General features: G+C 41.3%; 1 long non-coding RNA gene across 1 annotated transcript in view; it reads left to right on the top strand.

The window, feature by feature from the left end:
- The first annotated feature begins 1,815 nt into the window (after positions 1 to 1,815).
- The window catches only part of LOC310704796, a 49,901-nt gene continuing 42,671 nt past the window's right edge, over positions 1,816 to 9,045 (top strand). The window contains exon 1 of the long non-coding RNA XR_014525011.1: positions 1,816 to 1,947. This is a non-coding gene — a long non-coding RNA (uncharacterized lncRNA). The remainder of the gene's footprint in view (positions 1,948 to 9,045) is intronic.

Raw genomic sequence — 9,045 nt, 5'->3', positions numbered from 1 at the left:
AGGGCTTTATTAGGGATGGGTGGAATGGTCTTAATCTAATTTGAGCCCAATGGACACAACTTGAATGATAAGTCCTTTCTGTCAAAAATCTGTGCGTGGAATATTAAGGTAAAATTTTAAACAAAACAAAGCATGCTAATAAAATAATATTAATTATATAACTAATAAGGTGGTCCAAGGACTTTCTATCTCTCCTCATACTTTCTTCTTTGGATAGCTTGGAAATAAAGTGTTTCTCAGGGTCATTTAAATGTTTTGCAAAAAAAGCCCCTGGAAGTGACAGTATGTTGCTACGTGGTGCCCTTCCTAGTTAACTGTATGGAGAGAAAGAGGCAGCCATGTCCCCCCCTCCCCAATGCAATGTCCTTAGTAACTTTACAGTGACTTAACTGGAACTTCCCTTGTCCCATTCTTGATAAAGGTAATCCATCAGGACAGCCAAGGCCATTTCAGTCTCGTGAACAGATTGAACACAGAGTGGAATGGATCTAGATAATCCGTATCATCCATGAATGCCTATAGTGTGCTGCCACAACCCACTCCAACATCTTCCTTATAAAGGAGCTTTTTGTGGCTGATCAAAATCACTGGATCCAGAATTGGCTTTTTAGGAGTGGCTCTACCATGCTCCCAACTCAACCAGTGAACCCTTCTGTTAACTTTAATAAGGGTGATCAAGGGGGTACATAATCAAGTATAGAGATGCAAGCAACTGGGCTGAATGAACTGAAAGTGATCCAACAACACGTCCCAAGCTGTGGCACTGAGCTCTTTGATTGGAATGGTACCAACTGTGCAGTTAGTTTCCCCCATGTTGAACAACTTTAGCCTTGAAATGTGAAGCCTGTTTGTCACAGCAGGTCACTGAGTGCTCTCTGGGTCATTCCCCAAAAGGTCAGCAACCTCCAGACCACTTGAAAGAGCTCTGCTGGCCAGCTGCTTGAGGATACAAGGTAGGCTGCAAAGAGCACCTTCCTTGAAGTATACTTCCACATGGTAGACATGACTATCTTTCTTCATATGGAGGAACATGAGATGGAGGGGTCATGTGAACCCCATTATAATTCAGGATATTATTTATTTATTTTTATTTGACAAAAATTATATGCTGCTTTTGGGGGGGGGGAGACACCCTCTAAGATGTTTATAAACGTACAAATGTTTTTGTATAAATATTCATATACTGTCTTCCATATGAGAATTGGGTGGAAGAAAATGGTAAGCCAGGAATGAGGTACGAGGTCCTCCAGATGTTGCTGGATTCCATCACCCCAACAAGTATGGCTAGTGGCTCAGGATCATTCAACCTGTGGAGAGCTACAGGATCCTTGCCCCCATCACAGACGGACAGATCACAACTACAATGCTGGCAGGTTTGTTCTTTTCCAACAAACACAGGGTAGTTCCACAGTCAGAGAACAGCACTTGTTATCTACACTCCCTTTGAGAATAATACCTTTTATCTATATTCTAAGGACAGTTTGCTTTTGCATTATTTTACTGAGTTCTGCTTCCTAGGAAACAAGCTGCTATGCTGCCCTATAATAAGAAAGAGAAAATAATTGGATCCATACCCTGTGAGGAGTTGGCTGAGGTGAGATGTAGGTGAAATTGTTGTGTAGAAAACAGAGGTGTGCTTCCTGGAGGGGTGAGAGCATTCCTCCATCATACACACGGCTCTTTCACCTGTGAGGAATGGTATTGTATTCCATTCAGCAGAAGGGACAACTCTGAAGAAAGTTGTGCATGTGTTAAGTCTATGTAAGAAGCTTGCAGCCTAATTAGCATAAAGTTCTATTCAGGGGGAAGGACCTTGTAATTTTGAAGTTGGTTGACAGTTGAAGTGACAGTTGAATGGATTTGCTGGATGCTGAGACACTGTAAGTGAGGATTTCCCTCCCTCACCTAAGTATATCTGAAGACTAAAGAATGCCTTCATTCTGTCTGGTGAGGGAAGAGATTTCTTAAGTGATCTGAAAGTTGTGTTATCTCAGGAGAACGAGGTCCACTTCTATGAGGGAAATCTCAGGGGGAAGCTGAGTAATAATTTGGAAGCTGTTACCTGCCTGGCTTTAATCTAAAGTTACTTGAATCCCACAATAGCAGCCACTGCTAAGTGTGAAGAGATGGAGTTTTATCCAGTGGTAGTCGTACTCAGGAGGGAAACACTTCCATTTCCACAAGGCAAGAAAACAGAATTTCACTGATACATCTACCCACTGCAGCACCACATGTCCAGAAGTGACCTGGTGTGGTATGGAGAGGTGCTGAGGAATCACTCTCCCAACACTGGTATTACTGCAGCTTACATTAAATGGTGCAGGGGTAGGGCAGGATAGCAGCAATAGCTGCTGCCCCTGTCCAGCCCCGATCTCATTGCCACTGTGCCCTGACCTATTATCATCCAGGTGAACTGCAACAATGCTGGTGGTGTCCCTTGAAAAACTGATGGTTCTTTTCATGCAAGACCAAACACCCGTTTTTCAGTTTTTCAAGGGACACCACCAGCATTGTTGCAGTTCACCTGGATGATAATAGGTCAGGGCACAGTGGCAATGAGATCGGGGCTGGACTTATCTATTTCATATTTACTGGATATTTATTTCATATACAGTGGTGCCTCGCAAGACGAAATTAATTCGTTTCGCAAGTTTTGCCGTCTAGCGAATTTTTCGTCTTGCGAAGCACGGTTTTAACGGTTTAACAAAGTCGCAAGACGTTTTCGTCTTGCGAAGCAAGCCCATAGGGAAATTCATCTTGCGAGGCAAATCGCAAACGGAAAAACCTTTTGTCTAGCAAGTTTTTTGTCTTGCGAGGCATTCGTCTTGCGAGGTACCACTGTATACTGGATACTTTATTTGAGAATAGGGAAGGGTCATAGTTCATTGGTGAAGCACCTGCCATGTTAGCAGGTCCCAGGTTGATTCCTCAGCATCTCCAGATAGGCCCAGGGAAGTCTTTTGTCTGAAACCCTAGAGCAGCTTTCCACAACCTCTTAAGTGCTATATTTTGCTGAACTACAACTCCCATCATCCTTGACTATTGACCATGCTGGGTAGGGCTGATGGAAGTTGGAGTCTAAAACATCTTGAGGTTACCAGGTTGAGAAAAGCCAAAGAGCTGCTGCCAATCAGGGAAGTTTTTAATATGTAACGCTGTACTGTTTTTAACACTGGTTGGGAGCCGCCCAGAGTGGCTGGGGAAACTCAGCCAGATGGGTGGGGTATAAATAATAAATTATTATTATTATTATTATTATTATTATTATTATTATTATTAATCACTGTATACTATTATAAATGGACAAATAATCTGATTCTGTATAAGGCAGTTTCCATACACTCAATACTGCCATATCTTAATTTGAATTAAAACTTTGTATGACTGCTCCAATGTGAGATTTAGTTTAGCTTTGCTTTTTGTCTCACATGTGAAGCAGTCATGTAACATGCTTAAGACACATTTTAATCCTCATTTGAACTTCTCATTTGAACTTGGCCCACATTGTTCGTGATGCATCTTTCACAGAATCTGGGTTGCATTTGGATGTATATTGTGAAATGTGGGGTGAGTTTTATAAAATGCACTTTGGAATCATCTTTTAATTTCATAGATAAGTACAACCATGGGATCAGATTTCCTTGAGGAAATGTCAGTTCTTGGAAAATGAGAATTACACTCTAAATTATCTGCCAAGCTTGATAGATCTCCCACCAAATATTTCCCCCCTAAATACTTCTGAGCCCTCTAAAGCATGGGCAGAGATTTAGGACCAAGTACAGGGGAATATTCTGCAGCCCCAATGAGGTAAGTCGATCCTGTATCACAATTTACTCCTTTTCTCTGGAAATACAGTAGGAAGGCCTTCCAGTAAAAAAAAAAGTTTTGACACTTGTTTTAAGCACATCACATAAATGATGAATGAGTGGCAGATGCCTGAAACAGAAAAAAGAAAGTGATTTGTGGAAAGCCTCAGAGATCCTACATTAGACTCCCTTTCTTTCTTTACTACTGATTCCAAAGTCATTATAACTGGATGCCTTGTTGTATTGTAGAACACATTCAGGAGCACAGAATATGTGGAGAATGTTTAACATCTATGGTGTAATATGAAGCAGAACTTTAAGGCCATAGACTCGGCCAGTTGGTTGTTGCAAAAAGGGCAAAAAGGGCAGTGAGCTGTGAACGTATGGATCAAATTACAGTGGCTCAAATTGCTTAGGAATCTTTATGATGAACTGCTGTTAATTAAATTGAGAGTCAAAGAATGACAGTATAGCTCTTCTGATTACTCTCTGTTGATAAGAGAGATGAATCAGGGAAGAAGTGAATCAGGGCTAATTGGGGACTAATTCAAGTTATTATTTAAAGTACTGGCAAGCATGTAAATTGTCAGTGTTTGAGAAGCTATTCTGAGGAGAAAATGACAGATAGCAATAGGAGTTGGGATGAGCCATAGTGGCCATGGGGTATTAGAGACTTCAGGAAACCCTAGATCCATTAGATATGTGTGTAAGGCAAACACTGACAAAAGAAAGAAGGAATATATCTCATGGATCCCAAGAAGGGCAGCTTCTTTTTTTTTAAAAAAATATACAATATGCACAAAGCATGAAATATTTCAAATGCTATCAGGCTTTATATCCACCCCTTTCTCCCTGCCATACCCATTCAGGTGTGGAAGTAGGTTTTCCTGATTAATGCTGCTTCAAGGCCGCACAACTCCAAGCAAGTGACACAGGTTAAATCTCCAAAGTGATCCATGCCCTATCTCATAACTCACAAAGCACTGCATGAAAGTCCCACCTGACAGTCCCTCGGGGACTCACCATCTCTTCCCTTTACCACACACATATACTATGTGACCAAAACCTATTGACCTAGTTATATACATCACCCACCACTAAATGCACCTACCCAACACTAAAATGTGGAATGGGGGGAGGGGGTTCCTGCCTTCCAGCCAGTTGTTGGAGGAAACAAAATGGGGATGGAGCATTGCAAACCAGTAGAAAAAGAAAGGAACAGAGAGGGAGCTTTTATGTCTGTAAATGCAAGGAGGTGTTGGTGGAGAAATGGGCTTAAATGTCAGTTGCATCAACATGAATGAGCACATCTACATACCACTTTGTCTGCCCACCTCCTGCATTCTTGGCTTTTTCTACGAAAGCGACTTCAGCTAACCACTGCAGCACAGGCTTTAAAGTCACAAATTGGGAACAAAACTTTGCAAGATCTTCATTATTTATTGGTGGAATTGTTCAGCCGATGAACTGCGCTGTCACAGAAGCTCTGCAACAAAATATTTTACACACACAAGCACAGTAGTGTCGTGTTCCTGGTTCAGAGGCAGCTGGGAAACTCTAGGGAATGCATCCAAGCATTAGGTTTTGCCTTTTGTACTCCTTTGGCAATTTCCTGTGCTATGAAAGTATCTGGGGGTTGCTGTCTACCTAATCACTCTTGCTTTTGTCTTGGTTGCTTGCCACCGTGATGTTACAGCAAAATAAAATGGTTGCGGAGTCTTTCATGTCTCTCCCTCCTGCAGGTCCCGCATCTGTAAAGGTCAGCGTTCCACTGGATTTTCACTTACCTCCAAAAATAGGATGGATTCATCATAACTGTAGCTGTCCAGGCATTCAAAGTCCTTTAACAATACAAGCTTCCCTCCCCAACCCCATATAAATGTTTTATAGATCTATAGCAGTATTAGTTTTCTCAGTTTCAGGTGAGATTTTTTCCTTTGTTTCTTTCTGTCAAGACAACTGGTATAACTTTTTTTTTTTAGCTATGCAGGTTGAAATTCCCCTCACAGTATTCAATCCTAATGTACCATTTATTTCTCCTGCAGTAAGCTCTGAAAGAAAAAGAAGGGGAGGGGATTAAAGCTTTTCAAAGTACTTTTTCACGAATGGAGAAAAGTTTGGATTGGCACCTGTGAAATCACTAACATTAAAGATAAGTTCTCCCCCCCCCCCACCACCACCACCACAAAAAAAAAAAAAAAAAAATTGGGGCAGAGGCTATTGATTGTATATCATCTTCCAGTTATGGAAAAAGTTTTCAACTTAAAATAAAATACTGCATTTCTGTGTTAAATATAATAAAATATACCTATATTTGGCACTGAGGGGTGAGTCATGCTTTCGTGCATGCCTGCTTTCCCAACTGTAAGTCAGACACCAAGGCCACCATTTTAATGCAGGCAGCAACCATTTTGTGCAGTGCTTCTGTTCCCAGCCCCCATTCATGTCAGCAGTGTATAAGTGCACCCCACCCCGTTATTCCCCACCCCGTTTACCCCCATTCCAACTTCTTCTGGGTCCAAAAGGACCCATGTGCTGGTGATAATTGCCTGTATTATGTCTTCTTTCCTCCCTCCTTTTCTCCCATTCATGTTGTGTCATGGACTGATAACAGTTAGTTAACATTATCATCCTCTTCCCTTTTTTAAGTCTCTGTCCATTCTACAATCTTTCTTCTCTGAGGCAGGTCTCTCCACCATCCGATATACTCTAAGATATTATCTGAATGCACTATATGTGGGGGTACTACTGAAGATTATATTGCAGTGATGCAGTATTCTTCATCTTGTTCCCATCTCCAGGCAGGCTGCTCATATAACATACCGTATAAGACTCACTTTTTCCCTCCTAAAAAGTAAGGGGAAATGTGTGTGCGTCTTATGGAGTGAATGCAGGCTATCCCTGCACAGTGATCCCTCTTGCTGTTCTGGCTTCTGCGATTCAGAATATTTTTTTTCTTGTTTTCCTCCTCCAAAAACTAGGTGCGTCTTGTGGTCTGGTGCGTCTCATAGAGCGAAAAATAAGTACATCTTTAATTCGGCTAAATGGGCTGCCATAGGTTTCTGAGCCCAGTTTCCTCAAGGGAGTGCTTTATTCCATATCACCCCTTTGCACTTTAAGATCGGTAGGGGAGGCACTGCGCTGTATTCCACCATTAAATTTGTGAAGGTGAGGAGAAGCACGACTTAGTGGTGGCACCCACCTTGGACAACTTGTTTCAAAGAATAACATCTCAGTCTTACTGACCAACTTTGGGCAGCAAATAACAGCTTTCTTTAATATGGGCTAGGAGTGAGCCTGGAATTAGAATTTGTGTTGCTTACTTTTTGATAGATTTTAAGGATATATTTTATTTTAGCCATTTTATTGTGGTTTTGACATTTCAAGTGTTAGTTTTAAAGGAGCTTTAACTGTGGTAGAAGAATGAACATACCAAATAAACCTGGGGTGGAGATTAAGTTTTGACCTACAGGCCAACCTTCCAGGGGCTCCATTGTCATGGTGCACAACAAGTGTGTGATCTTTCTTAATTTGATGTATTTTCCGTACATTTTATGTATGTTACATTCATACCTAAATGGCCTTAGCCCAGTATACCTGAAGGAGCATCTCCACCCCCATCGTTCAGCCCTGACACAGAGATCTAGCACTGAGGGCCTTCTGGTGGTTCCCTCAAAGCATGAAGTGAAGCTACAGGAACCAGCCAGAGGGCCTTCTTGGTAGTGGCACCCACCCTGTGGAACACCCTCCAATCAGATGTCAAGGAAATAAACAACTATCTGACTTTTAGAAGACATCTGAAGGCAGCCCTGTTTAGGGAAGTTTTTAATGTTTGATGCTTTAGCGCTTTTCATTATTATTAATATTTGGTTGGGAGCCGCCCGGAGTGGCTGGGGAAACCCAGCCAAATGGGCAGGGTATAAATTATATTTGTTTGTTTGTTTGTTTGTTTGCTTGCTTATATCAATATCCCATTAGAATTGTGTGAACTATACAGATTTTTTTAGTCTAACACAGGCATAGGCAAACTTGGTGCTCCAAATGATTCGGGACTACAACTCCCATCATCACTAGCTAACAGGACCAGTGGTCAGGGATGGTGGGATTTGTAGTCCCAAAACATCTGGAGGGCTGAGTTTGCCTATGCCTGGTCTAACACTAGGAAAACTGCAGAGAATTATAGAGCAGGTTGAAATGATTAACAGGTGACATTAAATGATGTCACATGGTTGGAGATTGGGTGGAGCTTGCTAGAAATGGACTTGTGGCCATTTTGGAGGGAATTGGTGAGCCAAATTAGGTCCATAGGCTGGAGTTCCCCTACTGATGAAATAAGCAATAAATGTGAGAATACTGGCACCCCTATTTTACCCACTGGTAATATAATATATAAGAAATAACTACGCTGTAGATCTTATCCAAATCCATAACCCTGTGGTATAGGACTTAATTTCAAGGACAGGAATGTGACCAAATTCCTTTAATAGCAATTCAGTTAAGGCATGAGCGATTCTCTAATTTGCTGCTGCTTCTTCCTTAGGTAGTTGTTTCTGTGAAAATATGTCTAATCCATTTCATACACACAAGCACTAGTTGATACATTAGTTGTGCCTATGGTAGATACTGGCTTCTTTACAGAATTACCTAAATCAGTATTCCTGCCACTTACTTTTGCTTGCAGCTTAGTTCAAGCAATTCCTTTTGAGTCAGTTATGACCCATACAGGTCCTTACCAAGCTTAAAAGATGAATTAGCAATTTACGTAAATAGCAGGGATATTTAATTACAATCTTTGTAGCTGTCAAATTTTAGAAGGCATATCAACCCTTATGTTCAAGGACTTATAAGTAAATAATTATTAAAGACGGGGATAAATTGCTACCAAGAAATGTGTGCATACCTAATCTTCTTTATTGGTAGTGCTTCTATCTCTAACTGAAGCATATGCAAGTATGGACCATCCTTTGTGTAAATATGAAACAACGGATGTACCTAGCAGTTAACATAATAAAAGAGACAGAACCATGGGGGGTTGGAAGTAACCTTGTCAGCACTGAGCCCAATTCCCCTGCTTGATTCAAATAATTCAGACTAGAGCACAAATGGCTGTCTAGCCTCTACCTGAATACCTCCAGCATGGAACTGACCACCATCCTTCAAGGAAATTGGTTCCATGTCAGATGGGTCTCCTAATATTCAGTCAACAGCTACCCCCTTGTAACAAGTTAGTTCTTTCCAA

The sequence above is a fragment of the Podarcis liolepis genome (genome assembly GCF_965112155.1).
Source record: "Podarcis liolepis genome assembly, chromosome: 4".
Classification (NCBI taxonomy): domain Eukaryota; kingdom Metazoa; phylum Chordata; class Lepidosauria; order Squamata; family Lacertidae; genus Podarcis; species Podarcis liolepis.
This window is presented reverse-complemented; position numbering and strand designations above follow the sequence as displayed.